The sequence below is a fragment of the Sciurus carolinensis genome, chromosome X (genome assembly GCF_902686445.1).
Source record: "Sciurus carolinensis chromosome X, mSciCar1.2, whole genome shotgun sequence".
Taxonomy (NCBI): Eukaryota; Metazoa; Chordata; class Mammalia; order Rodentia; family Sciuridae; genus Sciurus; species Sciurus carolinensis.
Window position 1 is genome coordinate 31,059,472 of NC_062232.1, and position 22,822 is coordinate 31,082,293.

At 39.5% G+C, this 22,822-nt stretch overlaps 2 pseudogenes; one reads left to right on the forward strand and one right to left on the reverse strand.

Moving 5' to 3' along the window:
* Nucleotides 1-1,860: 1,860 nt before the first annotated feature.
* LOC124972583 (60S ribosomal protein L21-like) lies at nt 1,861-2,343 on the reverse strand (annotated as a pseudogene).
* Nucleotides 2,344-21,862: 19,519 nt separating this feature from the next.
* Nucleotides 21,863-22,194, forward strand: LOC124972581 (anaphase-promoting complex subunit 16-like; annotated as a pseudogene).
* Nucleotides 22,195-22,822: the final 628 nt, after the last annotated feature.

Below are 22,822 nucleotides of genomic sequence, written 5' to 3' on the forward strand. Positions count from 1 at the left end.
CCTGTCTGTACTTCCTATCCCATGGTAAACAACACCCCCTTCATTCTCACCTCTTCTCTGAACATTTCTATTAGTTTATGGTGTTCTTTCCTCTTAAAGGACTGGTTGATCTGCAAACAGGCTAGCTACAGAAGTTGATTCTCTCACAGGCCATGGTTAAAGGAGTGGGAGGAGTGGGAGCTGGGGTTGCGTTGCCCTAGCAGCTCATTGTCATTTCTAGATTTTCATTCCTCCCCCTACATGCAAATTCCTGTGCTCCTTTGGTGTATGGGGGGAGCACTCAGTGGGACCTCCTCAGCACCTCTTCTTTGAGGTCATGAACTGACCTCCCAGTGCTTTCTTGAGAACACATGCCCTATGCAGCCCAACTCTCCATGCTAACACTTCTTTCTGTATAACTTTCAGAAAGTCTTCCTTGGCCTCCTCATTCCAAGATCTTCACCTTCCTCCACTTCAGCCACCCTCTCCCAGAGCCACTCACTGGACCCTGTCATCTGTCAGAAGTTTATCACCTCTGAAGTCTCCATCTCACATGTACCTTTCCACCGTCACCTCTCGCTCCTCTGACTTCCTCATTCAGTCATGCCCAGGACATGTCCAGTCTTCAACTTCATCATGACCTTTAGTTTCATTTTGGACTACTCAAATGTCTTTCCTTCTGAAGGACCGGGGTGGGACTCGAACCGGGGTCCTGCTGATTGCTAGGCGAGCGCTCTCCTAGAGCAGTCCGGGCTTCAGCTGTTAGTTTCATTTTGATCCCTTAGCTTTGCTTCCCTTTTGTGTTCTCTTGGTGTTCTACCCATCTTAAACTCTGTCATCTATCACTTCAGTCATTTTCCTGCAATTATCCTGAAGTCTCTCATGCTGGGTCCATCTGTCCCCTATGTCAGAAAAATGCAACTATGACCAACTCATCTTCCCTCCTGTATATTTGCACATGGGTTGGTAAGGAAAACTGCAAAAGTTACCCACAGACTCATACTACTATTAATTTATGCTCTCTAAGTTCACTCAAGTGGGTCTTTAACATGGCCTGGAAGCCATTTTGTATTTCTATAGTCAAGACTCCCCTTCTGAACAGCAAATACAGTATCAAAAAATATCACCGATTTCCTGAAATATCTGCTCACCTCTTCACTTTCAACAGATGGCCCTGCCCTCTCTTTCACAAAGAAAATGGAAACCACAAAGAGGAAGTCCCTCACTCTCCTGATACCAGTTCTTCAAACCCTCCTGCATCTGCACCCTCCTTCCCCCTTTCAAGAAAGAAGAGGCCCCTCTTCCTGTCTCATACTCAGTTGATTGTCTTCCTTCTCTGTGCTCAGAGAACTTGCTCTATCCAAGTTCTTACATATTTAGCTGCTCCCTTTGTCCAAATTCCTCTATAATATTTACAATTTCCTATTTTTGGAAAGCAAAACCAAATCTTCTGGTGCCCACATGCCCTCTCTATTCCAGTCAAACTCTCTCTTTCCTATCACAGCTTCAACCACTTTGAGGTGACTCACTCCCTCACTTCAACCCATAACATCTGGCTCCTCTCTGTGCTCTCTAGTGAAACCCCTTACTGAGGTCACTTATAACTTCCTATTGCTAACCCCAGGGGTCACTTATCAGTTTGTTTTGTACTTAATTCTTGGTATCAAATGACTAGTACTTGAGACTCCTATGGTTGCCAGGCCCCGTGTATCTCCAGGTCTGCATTCTCTTCTCTGATGACCTTTCTCTTCTCTACTTCAGATTCCTCCTCTCCTACTGTCCCTCAATCCAAGGTCCTCAAGAAATGTTCTTCCTCCAGGCCTCCTCCTTTCTTTCTTTCCTTTTTTTTTAAGTTCACAGGCTTTTATTTTTTTACATTTATTATGCCATAAATTCATAGGGAATAGGTTCCAGCAACTCAGTCTCCTTTTCATTTGTTCTCACAAAATGTGCTTCTCTGGGTGGAGCAGGCTGGTGTTTCAGCTGAACCCAGGTACCTTTCTCTTTGGCTTCCTTCTTTTTCTGATCATTTTCCTTCACATGTTTCAGGAAGCTCTCGGCTCTTAGAGTGTTAATATGCTCAATACGTACATTAATTCTCTTGTCAAGAATCTTGCCCTTAACTTGCTTATTCACAACAATGCCAACAGCATGCTGGGTAACATCATAGACTCTCCCAGTTTTGCCATGATAACATTTATGGGGCATTCCTTTTTGAATGGTACCCATTCCCTTAATGTCTACAACATCACCTTTCTCGTAGATTCACATATATGTGGTCAAAGGAACAACTCCATGTTTTCTAAAAGGCCTAGAGAACATATATCCGGTTCCTCTCCTCTTTCCCTTTGTGTTCGTCATTTTGGCGAATTACTGGAAGATGGTGGTTCCGGTCGAAAGGCCAGGCCTCCTTCTTTCTTACTGCAGAACAAACGCATGACTTTGTTTACCTTCTACTTACTGATCACACCCACTCCTGTGTCTCCAGGCAGACTTCATTATCATCCTCCATACTTGTACATACAATTAGCCACCCAACACTTCCACTTGGGAAACTCTCCTCTCCAACTCATGTAAACTTAGTCCTGTGCAAAACTGAATTCATTTTCTGTCTCCATGTGACAGATTTTCTTCCTGTGAAGTTCTCCCAGGGAATGGTATTAACTTAGATGTCCTAACCTGAGGTTGGCCTAGATTGCATTCTGTCCCTTAGCACCATTTAAGGTTATTCCTTAGTAAAAGTGCCTATTACTTCCAAATCCTTCCATTTATCTTTCTTGCCATTTACTCTAGTCTGTTCTAGTCTAATTCACACTCACACACTCTTTCAAAGTGGTGGCATAATGTATATTTGTATACTGTTTGAGAATATTCATTCTGCTGTAGAAGACAAGAAAACAAGAGACAAACATGGAACCCATAAGATGTGTTTGGCACAGGTAAGTATCTTAGTCAGTTTGGACCGCCATAAAAAAGTACCATAGGCTAGACAACTTCAACAGGAATTTATTTCTCACAGTTCTAGAGACTGCAACTTCAAGATTAGTGTGCCAACATGCTTGGGTTTGGGCGAGGGCTTTCTTCCTGGTTTGTAGACAGCTACCTTCTCACTGCGTCTTCATGTGATCTTTTTTTCTTTGTGCATGTGCTCAGAGAGAAGAGATTTCTCTCTTCCTCTTCTTCTTCTTCTTCTTCTTCTTCTTCTTTTTTTTTTTTTTTTCGTACCAGGGATTGGACCTAGCGGTTCTTAACCACTGAGCCACATCCCCATCCCTTTTTAATATTTTTATTTAGAGAGCGGCTGAGATTACAAGTGTGTGCCACTACACCTGACTCTTTCTTCCTCTTCTTATAAGGTCACCAATTTTATAGGATTAGGACCCAACTCTTATGACCTCATTTAACCTTAATAACCTCCTAAAAGCCTTTTCACCAAACACAGTCACTATAGGGATTAGGACTTCGACATATGATTTTAGACAGGACACAATTCATTTGATAACAATAAGTAAATTTCTCATCTAAAAGGCATTTGAGAGAAGAAATGTGGGTTAAACATACATATGTGAACAAAGATAGAAAAGGATGGAAAGACCAAGGAAATACTAACACTGATAAATATACATGGGGTACATGAAGCATACTGTTTTTATTTTGAGATAGGGTCTCACTAAGTTGTTTAGGGCCTCGCTAAATTGCTGAGGCTGGCTTTGAACTTTTGATCCTCCTGCCTCAGCCTCTCAAGTTGCTGGGATTACAGGCGGGCGCTACGTCACCTGGTTTCTTTCCTTTTGATTGTTATGATCTGTGTTAAATTTTATTTGATAAACTGTGATTCAAGTATCTTTACTTGATCTCTGAGTCTTTTCTGTGCCCTTTGGAATGGCTTATCTGGTAATGTACTTGGAGGCCACCATTGCATCAAGGTAATTTCCCATATGACAGTTGGATTGCATTAGCAATATCAAATTTTCACCCCTCCCTGTATGTACACTCTTTACCATGTGACTTTACATGTCCTCCCATCAAGGGGCAAAATGGATTTTCCTCGTCTTTGAAACTGAGCTCAACCATGTGATATACTTTGCCCAATGGGATGACAGCAGACGTGATGCTGGCAGAGGCTTGACAGACTGCTTGTGTGCTTTTGGCTTGCCTTCTGTGAGCAATCTACCATCTCTGTGAGAAGTAGGTGCCCAAGTTCTCTCACTGTTCCCAGGAGGAAGGTAAACACAGGTGTGAAGCAGTTCCCAGCCAAACCCAGTCCAGGTCAGCTGACTCAGCTTGCAGCAGATGCCCAGGTACACCCAGTTTAGATTAGCCATCTATCAACCCATCTGCACACTTTTGAGAAGTAATATTTGGATGTTGTTTTAAGACACTAAGTTTTGGGTATTTTCTCACATGGGAATAGGCAACTTATATGCTCACCTGGACAAATACTGCAGCCTGATTTTTTTTTTCTGCCCATAATATTCTTCTTCAATCTTTTTCCTACTAAAATCATAGTGGTCTTCTAAGACACAACTCTGATCACTTTATTTTCCTTCTTAAACTATTCAATGAAACTTTTATTTATTTATTTATTGGCACTGGGGATTAAACCCAGAGGTACTTTACCACTGAGTTACATGAGTTACATCCCCAGTCCTTTTTAGTTTTTGAGACCAGATCTCACTAAGTTGTTGAGGCTGACCTTGAACCTGTGATCCTCCTGTTTAAGCCTCCCAAGTAGCTGGGATTACTGGCACTGAGCCACCACACCCAACTCAATGAACATTTCTTTCTTTCTTTCTCTCTTCCTTTCTCTCCATTTCTCATGTTTCTTTCTTTCTTTCTTTCTTTCTTTCTTTCTTTCTTTCTTTCTTTCTTTCTTTCTTTCTTTTCTTTCTTTCTTTCTCTTTCTTTCTTTCTTTCCTTCCTTCCTTCCTTCCTTCCTTCCTTCCTTCCTTCCTTCCTCCCTACCTCCTTTCCTTCCTTCCTTCCTTCCTTTCTTTCTTTTCCCACTGGGAACTGAACTTTACCACTGAGCTACACACTCAGCCCTTTTTATTTTTTATTTTGAGACATTATCTTGCTAAATTCTTGAGGCTGGGCTGGAATTGTGATCCTCCTGCCTCAGCCTCCTGAACAGCTGGGATTACCAGTGCGCACCACCATATCTGGCTACTGGGTGACTTTAAAAAAATAAATTTATTGGTTCATACTTCTAGGAGTAGAAGTCTGAACTAGGTGACACCAGGACCCTGCTCCCTCTGAAAAAAGCACTCATCCTTCTTCTTCCTGGCTTCTAGTACTTGCTGGCAATCCCAGACATTCCTAGGCTTGCAGTTGCAACACTTTTGTTTCTCCTATATTATCACATGGTGTTCTCTTGTGTCAGCACATCCTCTTTTCCTAAGGACAACAGTCATGTTGGATTAAGGGTTCATCCTACACCAGCATAACCTTAACTCTGCAATTACCTTATTTCCAAAATTCACATTTTGAAGTGCTAGTGTTTACGATATCAATATATCTTTTGGGGAAACACAGGTCAACCCATAGCAGCACACTCTTCCCTTTGGCTATTTCCAGCCAGCCATTGATCCTACTCATCCATCAGATCTCATTCTTTTTTTTTTGGGGGGGTGGTGCTGGGAATTGAACGCAGGGTATTGTGCATGTGAGGCAAGCACTCTACCAACTGAGCTATATTCCCAGCCTCCAGATCTCATTCTTTTTATCAATTCTCCTAGGAAAGCTTTCCTTGTCTCCAGGACATAGATAAATGCCACTTCAGTGTATAAACAAAATGTCATAAGTTGCTGAATATGGAACAATCACATTATAAAGAGATTTAGTGGCTTTCAAGTGAATGGTATCTTACTTTATTATGAATGTAACAGTGATACACCAAGATGGAATATGGATTTTGTCATGTATTAGCTATTTGTCTTTAAGAGAAATTATGAAGACAGGACAAGAAATTCAAACACTTGTGACTTTCCCTCCATTTCTCATGTCTGTCTCTCTTAGTAAATCAGTATCATTTCTTTCCACATGAGACAGGTTTTCTTTGCATTTCGTGATTTACAAACTTATGGCCATCCCATTGCCCCTGAATTTAGATATAACTGGTTCAGTCACTCACTGGGACAGAGATACAGTATGCAGAAATCCCAGGGAAAATAATCTAGGTGACTCAGCTTGGGTTAGTGTTAAACTATTGAACAACCAACTATGTTCTGGGATAGGGTTATGAAGTTCAGACATGATTTCAGAGGGCATATTTCTGTGGATCTGTGGATGGCAGGGTCCCCTGAAAGATGGGATTCATTAACTGGTGATTGGAACCACACCTCAAATGAAATGGTGCTCATTATAGTGTAGTTGTTTAACAGGCTGCATTTGCCTACTTACCACTAATAGTGCTAATGAGACAAAGGGTATAAATTCCATTCCAGGATTAGTCAAGGAGATTTGCTGGGTTCTTTGCCAAAAAGCTCACTGAGCTCTGAATAGTGTGCTTTGGGTAAGTTTCCTTCCATTCTTTCCCTGGTTCAACTTCCATCAACCATAGAAAAGAAATGAGAAATAGGAAGTCACAGACTCCAAGAAAATAAAGATGAAAATAGCCCCATAGCCCTTGAATTCACTAGCAGCAGTTAAGTATATTAATTTGTCTTTTTCTTCTTTTCCCTCCCAAGGAAAGAAAACATTTCATGACCCATATGAATCTTATAATGGACTGAATGAAAATGGTTTGGCCAGACCATTTTTCATTTCAGACACAGACTGATTTGAACAATATTGAAATCAATGTATAAGCCAAATGTTATGAGTTACTGAATATGGAAAAAGTACATTATAAACTTCCCCTGTTACACCACTTCCCACCTGGTTTGTTAATTGCTTATGAACATTTCTGCTTCATCCACTGTGTGATGAGTTCCATGAAGAATGTGAGGACCAGCTGGGTATGGTGGTGCACACCTGTAATCCCAGCTACCCCAGAGGCTGAGGCAGGAGGATCAAAAGTTCAAAACCAGTTCAGCAACTTACTGAGGCCTTAAGCAACTCAGTGAGATTTTTGTCTCTAAATAAAATATAAAAAGGGCTGGGGATGTGGCTCAATGGTCGAGTGCCCCTGGGTTCAATCCCTGGTACAAAAAAAAAAAAAAAAAAAAACTCTTAAAATAAATTTGTTCAACCAAAAATTGTCTTAATTTTTTCTTCTGTTTGTTTTCATGAAATTCTCCCTCTTCACCTATTCTTGGCTACCTTTCTCTTCATCATTTCCCAGAACTGATCAATGTCTGAGCCTTGATCTTGAGTCTAATTTCCTTCTTTCCCATTGCTAATTTCCTAAGTGTCTCCCTTTTCTTTTTTAAATTCATAAATATATTTTTATAAACAAAGTATCCTTTTTTAATTTTTCTTTCCACAAGTACCTTTTAGAAATTTTATTTTTCATCTTGTATCCTGGACCTTATCTTACTCTTACACAGTATTATGCCAAATTCATCTCATATTGGCTCATGAAAGTCAATTGTTAAATTGTCAGAAATTATATGAACTGAATATTAAATATGTATATCCTTGGAATCAGCCATGATGGGATGATATACACCACAGAAATTAGCAAATGCTGCAACTAAGGGCTCCCTTCCCAAACCCAGAGAGTCAGTTACTAAATATTTATTAATGCACCATTGTCTAGATTCTTCATATTTTATTACTGAGATCCACTGTCCTCTCAACTTCTATCAGAGAGGCAGGTGTACAGCCTGAGGGGTTGGAGTGCTGAGGGGAGGCAGGCAAAGGTGATAGAATCTTTGGACACAAAACATCCTGCCTCTGCCAGGTATGGTGGCGCATGCCTGTAATCCCAGCAACTTGGGAGGTTGAGTCAGGAGGATCGCAAGTTCAAAGCTAGCTTCAGCAACTTAGCAAGGCGCTAAGAAACTCAGCAAGACCCTGTCTTTAAATAAGATATTGAAAGGGCTGGGAATGCAGTTCAGTGGTTAAGTGCTCCTGGATTCAATCCTGGGCACCAAAAAGAAAAAAAAAAAAAAAAAAGAAAGAAAAGGAAAAAATCCTGCATCTCAAAATAAAAAATAAAAAGGTCTAAGGATGTGGCTCAGTGCTCAGTGGTTAAGCATCCCTGGGTTCAATCCCCAGCACGCACACACACACACACACACACACACACTACACACACAAGAATTAAAATTAGGAGAGTTTAGAATTCATTCTGTTACTGGTGTTGGTGGCAGGTGCCCCTTACCCATATGTGTCCTCTGGCATCACCTTGACTTTCTGGCACCTCAGTGTCCTCTGTTCTTGTCTCTTTTCCTTTCCTGGGTCCCTAGGCTTTCCATCAATTCTTCAAGACATTCTATAGCTTTTCAATCAGTTATGTTGGGTGGAGTTAATCAGCTTCTGTTATTTGCAACTCAATGCCCTGACCAAAATAATCGACACTCTGGGAACCCCATGAGGGCTGCCAGGGATTGGTAGGGCCTTGAAGTGGCTGTCAATGCTGCCACCTGGATGTTGGTGCCTGGTTTATACAGTCATACTTGCACTAAAGGGATTAACTCACTTGAGAGGAGCTTAGGTAACTGAAATAAAAAGTAAAGCATGTATATTAAAATAAGAGAAACAATTTAGAGAAAGAGATATAGTCACTAAAATGGAAATAAATGAGGCAGATGTTTTTCTCACTAATTTGTAAGTATTCTCAATTGGAGCCTGACCTGATGATTGCCCCACCTCCCGTGCTGAGTTAAAGAAAATTTGTATTTCTTAACTACTCCATTTTTGGGTAGTAGTCTGGGGGTTCTGATCTCTTAAGTAATTTTGAATCAAAAGCACTGGTACAGTGAGGCAAGGTGGCACACACCTCTGATCCCAGCGACTTGGGAGGCTGAGACTGGAATCACAAGTTCAAAGTAAATCTGGGCAATTTAGTAAGACCCTAAGCAACTCAAGTGAGACCATGTCTCAACAAGTAAAAATGAACTGGGGATATAGCTCAGTGGTAAAGCTTCCCTGGGTTCAATTTCCAGTTAAAAAAAAAAAAAGCCTGGCATGGTGGCTCATGTCTCCAATCCCAGTGACTTTGGAGGCTGAGACAAGAGGATCATAAGTTCAAAGCCATCCTCAGCAATTTAGTGAGGCCTTAAGCCACTTAGGGAGCCTGTCTCAAAACAAAAAAATTAAAAGGGTTGGAGATGTAGTGGTAAAAGCACCCCTGGGTTCAGTCTTCAGTACCAAAAAAGAAATCTCCAGAACTATTATCCTTTGATCTAGTAAGAAGGAGACACAATAATGGCTGCCTTTTCTTAATATCTGGGCTTATATTACAGAAATGGCCCAATCTGGTTTTTGTGCGATGTTTCTAAGAAAGTAGGATTCTGGATATCTCTCTTTCTTTAGGTCTTTCTTTTTCCACAAGGAAGCAAAATCAAAAGAAAATGCACTTGGAGGCAAGGTCTTTGTGAAAAACACAGGAAGTTCTTGTTTTCTAAACAAAAGGGAGTTCTGTTACTTAGGTTCATTCATTTCACTTTGATTTTTAGATCTTCCTTTTAAAACGTAAATTAGTTTTGTTTAACAGTTATATAAAAAAGTTTTTTACTTAAGTCAAATTAATAAAACAAGGCATAGTCAGAAAACCCTAGATTTGATTCAGTCCCTTTTCATAGATAAATGTTATCATGTAATATTTATATATATGTGTTATATATATATGCTTTACATATATGTATACTAATGTGTGTTTCTCTATCTACACATAACTTTTAAAGTTAAAATGATACTTATCTTCAACTACAAAAATTTTAAGCAGTAAAATAAAAAACCTAAAAAAAAATCCAGTGAAAACAATACATCATCAGTACTAAATTTATATTTATTTATGTGATCACTTTTATTGATGTTCTTGTTTCTTCATGTGACTTCAATTAGTGTTCTTTCAATTCAGCCTAAAGACTTTTTAAATATTTCTTGCCAGGTGAGTCTATTAATAATTAATTTCTTCAGTTCTTCATTATCTGGTAATGCCTTTATTTTCCCATTTTTGAAGAATAGTTTTGTTGGGTATAGAATTCTTGGTGCACTGATTTTCTTCTGTCAGAACCTTAAATATATTGGCCCACTTGGAGATTTTTGAGTTTCTTGAGATTATTGGATGTATAGATTCTTTTATCAAATATGGGAATTTTAAAACTATTATTTCTTTGAACATTCTGTTCCTTTCTTTTAGGATTTCTACTGTGTATATTTATTGTGTTTGATAGTGTATGACAGTTTTCTTAAGCTTTTCTTTGTTCTTGTTTCTTATTGTCCCTCAAATGAGATAATTTCATTTGATCTATATTCAAATCCACTGATTCTTTCTTTCTTCTGTGCTCAGATCTGCTGTTTAATCCCTCTGGTATATTTTAATTTCAGTGCTTGTATTTCTCAGACTTCCCAATTTTACTTGGTTCCTTTTTTATGATTTCTATCTCCTTATTGGTAGACTCTTTCTTGATATCATTTTCCTTTCATTCTTTATCTATAGTTGCCTCTAGCTCTATGAGAATATTTTGAGATTGTTGATTTAAAGTCTTTTTATAGTAAACCCAGAAACTGTACTCCCTCTGGGACATTTTCTGTTAACTTCTTTCTTTTTTCCTATGCATGGGAAATAAGTTTTTTTTTTTTTAATCTTTGCATGCTTTGTAATGTTTTGCTGGAAATTTGACGTTTTGAATATTATGATGTGGTTAACTCAGATTGTCTTCTCTCTTCAGGATTTTGTTGTATGTTTAGTGACTTTCTAAACTATTTTTGTAAAGACCGTATGCTCATGAGTGCTATATGAAGTCTATTCTCCTTTATCTGAATGGTCAGCTAGCCCTTTGACAGAGATATCCTTAAAAACCTAGAGGCAAAACTTTTTTTGTTTTTATTGTAAACAAATGGGATACATGTTGTTTCTCTGTTTGTACATGGTGTAAAGGCATACCATTTGTGCAATCATAAATTTACAAAGGGTAATGTTGTTTGATTCATTCTGTTATTTTTTCCCTTCCCCCCACCCCTCCCGAGGCAAAACTTTTTTTAAAAAAATTTTTTGATTGTTGATGGACCTTTATTTTATTCATTTATTTATATGTGGTGCTGAGGATCAAACCCATTGCCTCATACATGCTAGGCAAGCACTTTACCACTGAGCCAAAACCCCAGCCTCTAGAGGCAAAACTTTAAAAAAGAAATGAGAAGGAACATATAAGAAGAAAAGAAAAAATAAAAGAAGAGAAATATATTCTCCAGGTCATTGAAGATTGGTTCTGCATTAACCTTCACTTCCTGATTTCTCTGAGCCTAGAAATCAGTCAAAGGTGGAAGCTTATGGTCTTTTGGTGTTTTTTTCTGAACATATACCCTGCCCTGGTCCTGTGTGTGGTCTTCTAGTTTAGTTGGTCTACATGGGAGCTCTTCTAAGCCCTTATTCTCCCTGCCCCAAAGAATCTAATACCCCAACTTTTCCTAAGAGAATTTCAGTTGTCTATTATTTGCTCCAACTGAGTGGGATTTTTTGGTAGGATTTTGTTTGTGGCAGTGACATTCTTCCTCAATGTTTTTGAGGAAGAATTTCATTTAACCCTCTTCAGCCTGAATTATTTGAAACAAATTCAAGCATCGTGTGTCTGTTCTTCTGGGAACTGAAGACAGGTCACAGCAGAGAAACACTACTCCCTGGGAATGATGTGTACTTTTCTCTCTTCAGAACCAGGAGAACAAAATGGCTGCTGTCTTCAAGATCACTGCCCCACCCGGAAGGGGTATGAAACAAGGGTGCATTAAAATGCCATAAAACTTTCCTAATGTGTTTTAGTGGCCTTTTCTCCTGATTGAGTAAAACTTTCATTGCCTTCCAGAATTCTGATAAGTTTATCCTGTTTCTCCTACTCCTTTCAATGATTCTGGGAATGAACAAGCCCCAGATTTCCTTGCTCTACCTATATAACTATTAGCACAGGCTGTCAAAACAAAGTACCATAGACTGGGTGATTTAAAAACGAAAAATTTACTTTCTCAGAATTCTGGAGGCTAGAAGTTCAAGACCCAGGTGCTGTCAGGATTGGTTTCTTCTTAGGCCTCTCTCCTAGCTTACAGTTGGCCACCTTCTCACTATGTCCTCATGCAGCCTTTGTGTGCGTGCGGAGAGAGAGCTCTCTGGTGTCTCTTCCTCTTTTATTCTTCTTCTTTTTTTTTTCCTTGCATTGCCAGGGATGGAACCAAAGACCTTGTACATGCTGGGTGAGTGACCTACCACTGAACTACACCCCAGCCCTCTTCCTCTTGTAATAAGGTCACTAGTTGTATCAGGTTAGGATCCCACCGTCATGATCTCATTTAACTTTAATTGCTTCCTGAAGGTCCTATCTCCAAATATAGTCACATAGAGATAGAGGGTTAGGGCTTCAACATATGAATAGAGGGGGACACAATTCATTTTATTCATTTTATTACACTACCATATTTGCTGACATCATCCTTGACATTATTATTATTATACCAGAGATTGAATCCAGGGATGCTTAACCACTGAGCTGCATCCCCAGTCTTTTTTATTTTTTTAATTTTGAGACAGGATCTCACTGAGTTGCTTAGGACCTCACTAAGTTGTTGAGGCTGGCTTGGAACTCAGGATCCTCCTGCCTAGGCCTTCCAAGCCACTGGGATTATAGGAGTGCACCACCATGCCCAACTCACTTTGCCATTTTTGATAGTTCATTCCTTCCTTCCTTCCTTTCTTCTTTCCATACTTCCTTCATTTCTTTTTGGTACTGGGGATTGAACCGAAAGGAGCTTTACTATTGAGCTACATCCTCAGTCCTTTTTATTGTTTTATTTTTTATTTTGGTACAGGGTCTCTCTAGGTTGCAGAGGGTCTTCCTACGTTGCCGAGGATGACCTTGGACTTGCCATCTTCCTGCCTCAGTATCCCTACTTGCTGGGGATTACGGGTGTGAACTGCCATGCCAGACTGGGCATGTTTCATTTTTAAGTCCAATCAGTACTTTGAAAATTGAATCACACTGACAGGAATGATATATGTTCAGTTATGTATGTATAAGATAGATACTTAGATTTCAAAAGTAAACAAATCTTAAATGTCATTATAATCATCAATTTTTAAAAATGTTTTCAGTTTGGTGTGGAGGAACATACCTGTTATCCCAGTGGCTTGGGTGACTGAGGCAAGAGGATCACAAATTCAAAGTCAGCCTCAGCAACTTAGTGAGGCCCTAAGCAACTTAGCAAGACTCTGTCTCAAAATAAAATATAAAAAGGACTAGGGATGTGGCTCAGTGGTGGGTTCATTCCCTAGTGCCAAAATAAATAAACAATAAAATATGTTTTCATTTCCACCAAAATGTTTGCTTTGTTCACAATTTTTAAATTTTGAGTCCTGAGAAATTTAGCAAGGAAAATGAGTGGTCTCTGAATTATAGAAAAGTCTGGTTTGAGTCTGAATTTCCTCACTTCCTGGAACTGACAGTAATATTCACACTTCATGCCTCTGGTTTTAAGTTTAGTGTGCGCAGATGTCTTCTCATATCTGTGAGAAAGTAAAACTTTGTGGTTCATTTGAAGTCCTACTAATTGTCTTGGAATTCTTTAATTGCTTACTTGATCTCAGAAAGCAACACTATAAATCTCATGGAGAACCACAAATTAATAATCTCAATGCATTTAAATAAAATATTCATTATCTGCTTTAATTTTTGCTTTTACACATATACCATAAATAATAGTGGAAAACATGCAGATAGGAAAATTCTTATTCTTAATCTACCTCATCTGCACTGGCTAACTTTGCCTTGCTAAATTGTTACTCTAAGAATAGTTGGAGTAAAAAGTGGACACACTAATCCTCCTTTGAACCTGAATAAACCATTGAAACTTTTTTGTTTGTTTTTGGTACTGGGGATTGAACCCAGGAGCACTTTTGCATTGAGCTAAATCCCCAACCCTTTTTATTTTTATTTTTTTAATTTTGAGACAGAGTCTTGCTAAGTTGCTTAGAGCCTCACCAAGTTGTTGAGTTTGGCCTTTGATCCTCTTTCCTCAGCCTCTTGAGTTGCTGAGATTGCAGATGTGCACCACTGTGCCTGGTTGATACCTTTTAACTTTTACTGCATGTGACCAATATGTGGCAAATGAATTCTGGTTTCCTGGATATAATCAAGTTCTCTGGTGTTCTGCAGTTTTTCTCCCTTTAACACACAAATCACTACAGTTCAAAGCCCAGAGAATGCATAAAGTCCAGTGTCTTTCCCAAATATTTCCAAGGTTTTTCAGACTGCTTCTATCCTCCTGGTTGTCTCCTGGTATTTCTCTAGGTCACCTTTGCCTGCTCATTATCACTCTTTCCTGCTGCCTCAGTCCCCTGTGCAATACTTTACCCCATGGCCAACTTCTGCCTTCCTGCATGATGATCATTCATTCAGGGATGGTGCTGTTATGCTTGTTAATTAGCTTTACTGAAAACACACAAACACAAAGGAATTATAATATAGGAAAGGGAAATCTTGATTGTGTATCTCTGATCTCTAATATCATCACATGAACAGGAAAACCCTTTATTGACGATATCTTCTCTTGGGCCAGACAGTCTGTCTTATGCTGGGACCTAGTTCTCATCTCTGTGAGAACCCCTTGTAAACACCAAGAAATTACCAAACCTTTTAATTACCAAAAGCCCATCAAAGTGTTTTCCCTAACAAAAGAGCAACAGCATCCCCAAACTAATTGTCTCCCCAATTCCTAGAGTAATGTGCTCACACTGGAGATAGCTTCTGATATGTCAGATTTAAAAAAGAGTTTTATTTAAAAATAACTTCCAACATACAGAAGATTTAGATACAAGAATACTACAAAAATACTCAGTGTACTCTTGATCCAGATTTATTAGCTATTAACATTTTATCACATTTACATTAACAGTCTCTCTCCATATTATTTCTTTCATTTGAGAATCAGTTGCCCACATTTATTTTTAAACACTTCAGTGTGTATTACCTAAGAGAAAGACCATCAACAGTAATGTGACAACCAGTCTCATGTGCCTTCTGATATGATGCAATGAGAATGACTAATATCATTTCTAGAATGTGTCAAAAATGCATAACATGAATCTAATCATGAACAAATATCAGACTCATCTCAAATGAGAAACATACTGCAAAATAACCACTCTATATTCTTCAGATGTATCCATGTCATGAAAGAAAACAAAGAACTGGGCCAGGTTAAAGGAGGCCACAGATACATGACAACTGGATTCCATGTATGATCTTTAGATTGGATTCTGAATCAGAATGAAAAAAATTGGCAGTCTGAATGTGATCTCTAGATTAGATGATAACATTGTAACCATGTTATATTTTCTAATTTGGACAATAGTGCTATGGTTACATATGCTAACAGATTTTTTTGCATGTGAACATATGTGTTTGCTTGAAGCATCTTCAGTTTCTCAAGAGCAGCTAGTCAGACTCCATTAGTTTCAGGCCAGATATTATGTGCTGGAAGTTTCAAGGGTGTTAGACCTCAGGGATAAATGATATGCATAAACCTTTTTCTTAGAGACTCCTAATAAAGCATTCCTAAGAAAGTTGAAAGTTGAAGCTCTTACCTGGATAATACCTAAGTTACTAGTTAACATCTTCACAAGGATAAACCTTTGCCACCTGCCTGACGGGCTTGTGAGAGCTCAGGTACATCCTGGGACGAGGTGATGTAAGAGACACAGAGACAGAACTTTCTTCCTCTGTCAGGTCCAGCTGAAATACACAGAAACTGGTTGTTAGGAACCTAACACCTGTTGTTCAAGAGGTATCTTCAGGTTTCTTGGACTGAGCAGGCGTCTGCAGACATGTGGTTACTGTAGCAACATCTGGGCTCCCAGGATACTGGAAACCAAGGGCTGTTGTGATCAGCTTAGGGAGAAGACTTATATTACATATTGCAAACTGAGAACCAATATGGCAGAGTCCAAGCCAGGGGCCTTCGGAGAGCAGTTGAAGTTCACACAGGGACACCTCAGACTGAGACTCAAATCACAGTGTTGGCATCAAGTACTCATGCAACCCTAGGCAAGTTACTTTATCTCCCTGGATTGTATCTCTCATCTGTATAATGGTGTATTAACTTCCTACAGCTGCTGTAACAAATCACTACAACCCACTCACTTAAAACAACACAAACTGATTCTCTTCCTGGAGGTCACAGGACTAAAATCAGTTCCACTAAACAAAAATCAAGGTGTCAGCAGATCTGCATGCCTTTTGGTGACTCTAGAGGAGAATACCTTTCCTTGTCTTTTACAGATCCTACAACTCCATTCCTTGGCTCCTGGTCCCTTCCTCCCTCTTTAAAGTCAGCAGCACAGCATCTTCTATTTCTCATGGCATCTGTTTCCATTCTCATGTTCTCTTTCTCTGATGATGGCCCTTCTGTCCCCCTCTAAAAGGAGGCTTCTAGTTATATTGTGCCCATATAGAGAATTCATGATAATCTCACCATCTCAAGCTCCTTAACTTAATCACATCTGCAAAGCCTCTGTAACCACTGAAGGTGACATACACAGGTTCTAAGAATTAATACCTACACATCTTTCAGAGATTAGCCTTTACTTACTATAAAAGAATGTAATGGTTTTATATACCTTATAGAGTTGTTGTGAAAAATAAATGGGAAAAGCATATAAGACATGTATAAAATGCTTTATAAATGTTAGCTATTACTACCAAGTTAAGGCTATAAAAATAGATGTTTTCAAGAAAAAAAAAGGAAGTAAGCCAATTTACCACAGGAGACATACTGAAAAGTTTTAAATTCAAATCAATGTTTAGCACTATTTCCCCATTCTTCCTCATTCTGATGAATTAATATATGCAAATCATATTTAACATTAAGAACTAAAAATAAAAACTTCATCTCTAGACATTTTCACTTTCTTTTTTTGGGGGGTATTAGGGATTGAACCCAAGAGTGTTTTACTAATGAGCTATATCCCATCCTTGGCCCTTTATTTTGTTGTTGTTGTTTGTTTTATTTTGAGAAAGGGCCTCTTGAAGTTGCTAAGGCTGACCTTGAACTTTTGATCCTCCTACCTCAGCCTCCAGAGTCACTGTGATTACAGGTGTGTTCCAGCATAACTGACCTGAAACATTTTCACTTTCTATTAAGTGAAATGCCAATTAAAACCATGTTTTTCCTATCTCTACTTGCTGAAGTCAGTAAATTTCCCTTCCTCCCTGAATATCTCCTTTTTTGCCTTGCTATTTTCTCTTTCAAACAGGAGACCAAATATCTGGATCCCATTCCAGAAATATTGTTGGATTTTCATTAACCTTTGAGACTCTGGTTATGGAATAAAAGTGGGTTTCATAAGAGTATGCATTAGTAAGAACACTCCTTCAAATTAGCAGTAAAAATCCAGTTCAAACTGTTTTTTTTAAAGTAGGAAGTGGTGGACTGGGGCTGTAGCTCAGTAGTAGAGCACTTGCCTTGCATGTGTGAGGCGCTGGGTTTGATCCTTAGCACCAATTAAAAATAAACAAACAAAGTAAAGTCATTCCGCACAACTACAAAAAAATTTTTTTTTTTAAAAAAGTAGGAAATGGTAAGTATTGGGAATTCTATCTTAAGTAACTGGGTTAAATACCAAAGCATGCCCACCAGGTTCAACTTCAAAGATGAAGGATGTATTTCCCTACTGTTCACACCTATAGGGATTGTCTCAGTGAAGAAAACCATATTTCCCAAGCTCACTCAGGGTAATCCTAGCTTCAGGTTTCCCTCCAGGATTGCCAAGGTCTTAGTGTGACCACATGATAATTCAATTTTTCTTTCAGCTAACTCCTACTTTCTTATTTTACTTCCTTTCTACAGGTCTTTACCTCCCCAAGAACATTCCCTACTAGAACTTCTGCACACTAATGTCATCTCAGAGTCTGCTTCTCAGGAAACCTGATCTGTAAGAATAACTGAGATGAACAAGTATCTCAGGCAGATGGGACTTAAGAATTCAAACTGCCATTGTATTTGTCTCCAAATAATCTCATGCCTTTTCCTTCCTTAAGTATACTGATTCTCATTCTGTTTATGTTAACAATTATCTTTTTCTGATACTGGGGATGGAACCCAGAGGCATTTTACCACTGTGCCACATCCCAACCCTCTTTTCACTTTTTATTTTGAGACAGTCTCACTGAGTTGCTCAGGGCCTCTCTAAGTTGCTGAGGCTGGCTTTGAACTTACAATCCTCCTGCCTCAGCCTCCTGAGTCACAGGGATTACAGGTGTGCGCCACTGCACACAGCTTGGTGTGTGTATCTTATGTTCACCACTGTCTAGCTTAACACTATCAGGAGACAATGGAAGCCAAAGTGACTGGGAGAAGGTAAGCCTTAGCTACTGCAAAGAAGTTCAGGTTTCTTCATCTCCTTATCTAGTCAATGCCAGTCAACCCATCCTGTTGCTCCTTCATAAACCTTTCTTCCTGCCATCCTGAGAGCAGTGCACACTACATTTTTCTTACATAGTGTTCTCAAAAGGAAAGTTACTTTCCAAAGAAGGATTTTTCTCTTCATTGTAACCGATCTCTCTTCTTCCAGCTGTGAAACTGATTGAGCTTCTTAAGGCTCTCAGGAAATCACTGCTCACAGCCCTGTGATGACTTTCAAGAAAGAAAAAAAGCAATAGGAGGGAAAGGTTGATTACCCATGGAAAAGAACCTTTCTCTTTTGAATTTTCTTCTGAAATTGAAGAGGGAGGGAAAGGGAGTGGGGAAATGTTTAAGAAATTGGTTTTATCTATTTATTTTTTGTACTGGGCATTGAGCCCAGGGGCGCTTAACCACTGAGTCACATCTCCAATCCTTTTTTGTATTTTATTTAGAGACAGGGTCTCACTGAGTTGCTTAGGGTCTCTCTAAGTTGCTGAGGCTGGCTTTGAACTTGAGATCCTCCTGCCTCAGCCTCCTGAGCTGAAGAAATAGGTTTATATATATAACAGGGAACACTATTTCCTAGTGTAAGTGTGATGGCAAAACCAGTCCTGGGTGTGAAATGAAATTACAAAAACGTTATGGTAAGAGTTGAGTGCCTGGGGAAGGAGTCAGTTCTCTTTCCCTCTCTCAGTCTTTCTCCAGGAAACCTAATTAACTATGGGTCCCTACCTTTTGCATTGTCAATAACTGCCCTAAAAGTCTGACTACTCCCTCCTGAAATGTAATAGATGTCTGTGAAAAGAGCTGTTTCTTCTTATCTGTTCTGTGAGCATGCTTTATGTTAGAGACCCTGCTCAGGCCTTCGGCTGCATGAATTAGGATTTTTTGTAAAAAAGACGAAAAAGCCCCAATGATAGGAAGGGTCTAAATGATGTCACATAACCAATAAATATTGTGAGAAACTTGGATCAGGGCTCAGAATTTTGGAGTGCTGATCTCCTCTGGGCCTGCTGGCTTAAAATAAAGTTTTGTTTCTCCTACTTTCCGAGTGCCTTCTTATCGTTTCCAGAACATAAGTAGTCAGGGTCTTCTTCTCATTGTCTTCCCCAGACAGTAGAAGCTTCAGAAGGTAAATGAAAAACTGTGGGAAAAACGTGAAGATTTAGATAGGCCAAAGGAAGATGAGCCATTAGGTAGGGACACAGAAAAACGAGAAGAGGTACAAAAGAGAAGACTTCATTGAGTTTCAAAGAGCTGGATGGAATGGCAGTCATCCCCATAGAAGAGTTTGAAAAAGGTGAAAGATCAGGATGGAGAACAGGTTTTTAAGGGGTTTTGTGGCTCTTTAGGCATCTACGCCTCAATTCTTGAATTACATGAGAAAATGAATACATATCTGAATCACTTTTTGTTTCATAGTCTGTTATAAGAACAGAAACCACCATATTTCAACAGAGGGAATTTCATGCCAGGAAATTGTTGCATGTATGATGGAAAAATGGAGAATCCCAACAGGGCGTGCAGAGGCAACATAAAGATAAAAAACAGGAAATGGTTACCACCCTCAGGGGTAGAGGGGAACTGGGAGGAGGTGGTGGAACTCCAGCTCAGCCACCAGGATCTCGGTAAAATCCAGAACTAGAGTGGTTATTGGCTAGCAGGAGCTCTTGGCACAGAGGGAGGGACTGACTGGTGGTAACTGGAGGTTCAGTGGAAATGCAGCCACTTGGTGCATGCCACTTGAAACAGAAGCTATGAGATGAAACACTCTGGCTTCTCCTATGCTCCCTTTCCTCCAGTTTAGTTAAACATACCAGAAGTCAGAGGGCCAATGAAGCTGTTAAATATAATTCTCTCTGAAACACAGCAAGGCAGGGAAAGGTCAGGAATAGATCAGAGCAAAGAAGCAAATAACTGGCACATGTATTCACTGTATTTCTTTGAATTCATCTCTTTGTGGAATGGAACCAGGACAACTTCCCTTTATATGGTTTATCCATGCTCCAAAAGCAAGGGAGAAGGTCAGAGTTGAGTGCCTTTTTCTGAACATTACAAAGTGAAAAACAATACTACTTTGCTTTTTGTCAATTCCAGAGACTGGCCCAAGTGGTTTGTAGACAGCAACCAACAGATTCATACATCTTTTCTTTTATTCTTCTTTTATTCCCTCCAGTCCTCCAATTTCTTTTTAAAATCTCCCTATTAGCTGTATGTGCTAATTATTTTGTGCAATTAGTTAAATTTGATCTTGTAGTGGAGGGTACCATCCTACTTTTTTATTTTTTGGTACTAGAGTTGAATCCAGGGGCACTTTACTACCGAGCTATGCCCCTCTCCAGTCTTTTTTATTTTGACAGAGGGTCTACTGAGGTTGACCTCGAACTTTTGATCCGCCTGCCACAGCCTCCCAAATCACTGGGATTATAGGCGTGTGCCATCGCACCAAGTACCATCCTACCCTCTGGTCTCTTTCCTTTCTTAAAGACTGGGTAGCAGCTGTGAGTGGGTTGTTATATGTAGCTTTGGCATCTACCATATCTGACATACTTTTGATCTGACTGTTTATACACTTAGCACAGAGGATGCCATATTTGCCTGGATACATGTTTGCCACTGAACATTTTGGCATTTTGTTATATTTTCATTTCCTGTATTTGTGTGTGGAGTGATTTAGGGTGGGTTTGGCACAGTTAGGGTATTTTTTTTTCTGGTATTATGGTTAAAAGTACAGACTTTGAAGCCACATTGTTTAGGTTTCAAATCCTAACTTCCACTATTTACTGGTTATGTGACAACCCTGACCAAGTAACTTAACTGCTCTTGGTTTTCTCATGTGTAAATGCAGTCATAATAATAGAACCTGTTTTATATGGATTGAGTTGTGAGAATCAAATGAATTGATGTACATGTGTATGCATGTGTGTCTGTGTGTATGTACAAATATATTTATATGCATGTTTCAAATCACAGACACATGTACATGTGTGTGTGTGTGTGTGTGTGTGTGTGTAATAGAAAACTGGCACATTCTATAAATATGAGACACCAGCCTGGTCCTATAGCACAAATCTGTAATCCCACCAATTTGGGAGACTGAGAGAGGAGGTTTGCAAATTTGAGGCCAGCTTTGGCAATTAATTTAAAAAGACCTTTCAAAAAAAAAAAAGGGCTGGGAATGTAGCTCCATGGTAGAGCACCCCTGGATTCAATCCGTACTACCTCCCCCGCAAAGTTATAAATATCGAGCATCATTACTGTTACTTTTTTCGATGAGGCTGTAAATGCCCTATAAGAGCCTATCAAGCTGTGTGGACCCAGCCTTTCTGGGCTGAAGGGGAAAGTGCTAAAGCCACTGAGTGAAGTGAGAATTCTACTAGAGGAAATGGCAGCCTCTTCATCCTCCTCCTCAGTCGGTGGGTCAGTAGAAGTTCTGTTGCTGCATCAGGTCTCTGTCTCAGACCTCACCCCACCACAGAAAGCCCTTTTCACCTTCCCCAAAGGAGCTGGAGAGGTGTTAGAAGATGACTCTCAGAGACTGCTTTGTGAGTTCGTTTTCAGTTCTTAAGAGGCATCCACGCTCAAACAGGTGAAACCTGATCAGCAAGTTGCTCTGATGGAAAAACTAGCTGGTTTGGTAGTAGAAGAGCTAGAGGCCAACGAGCAGCGGTTGAAACCATCCAGCAGCTGCTGGGGTTCACACCCTCCTCAGGTTGATGTTGCCCGGATGGTCACCTCCAGAGCCCACTCACAGCAGAGCCGACAAGAGACTTTGATATAGCTTATACAGCCACTCAGATTCATGGCTGTATCACAAACTGCTAATTCACGTCCATACTTGGTTTCCCTGTATCTATCCACAGTCACAAGTACTTAAATATGTGATCTTCCAGGGAAAATGTTTATTTGTTTAAAAAAGTATTGGGAATCAGATTAAGACATTTCAGAGAACCAGGAGGTTTGGGTTTAAGAGCTATTCTTAAAATTTTTACAAGCCAAGTAGGATATGTGCCAGAATTAGCCAACTAAATGGCATGCATTCTGTTCATCACATAGAGCCTGGAAATTTTCACCAGTGAAATTCAAGGTGAGGATCTGTATTACACCTTTTTTTTTTTTTGTGCTGGGGATCGAACTCAGGGCCTTGTGCTTACAAGGCAAGCCCTCTCTACCAACTGAGCTATCTCCCCAGCCCCTTGTATTACACCTTTATAACCTCAACATTTCTTTTCACAGATGAGTGTGATTTCAACTCAGGACCTAACCAAATGAGAAATTTTTAAATGTTCTTTTTTTTTCTTTTTCCTATTTTTAGACATCTGATTCTATAGAGTCTACTTTTTTC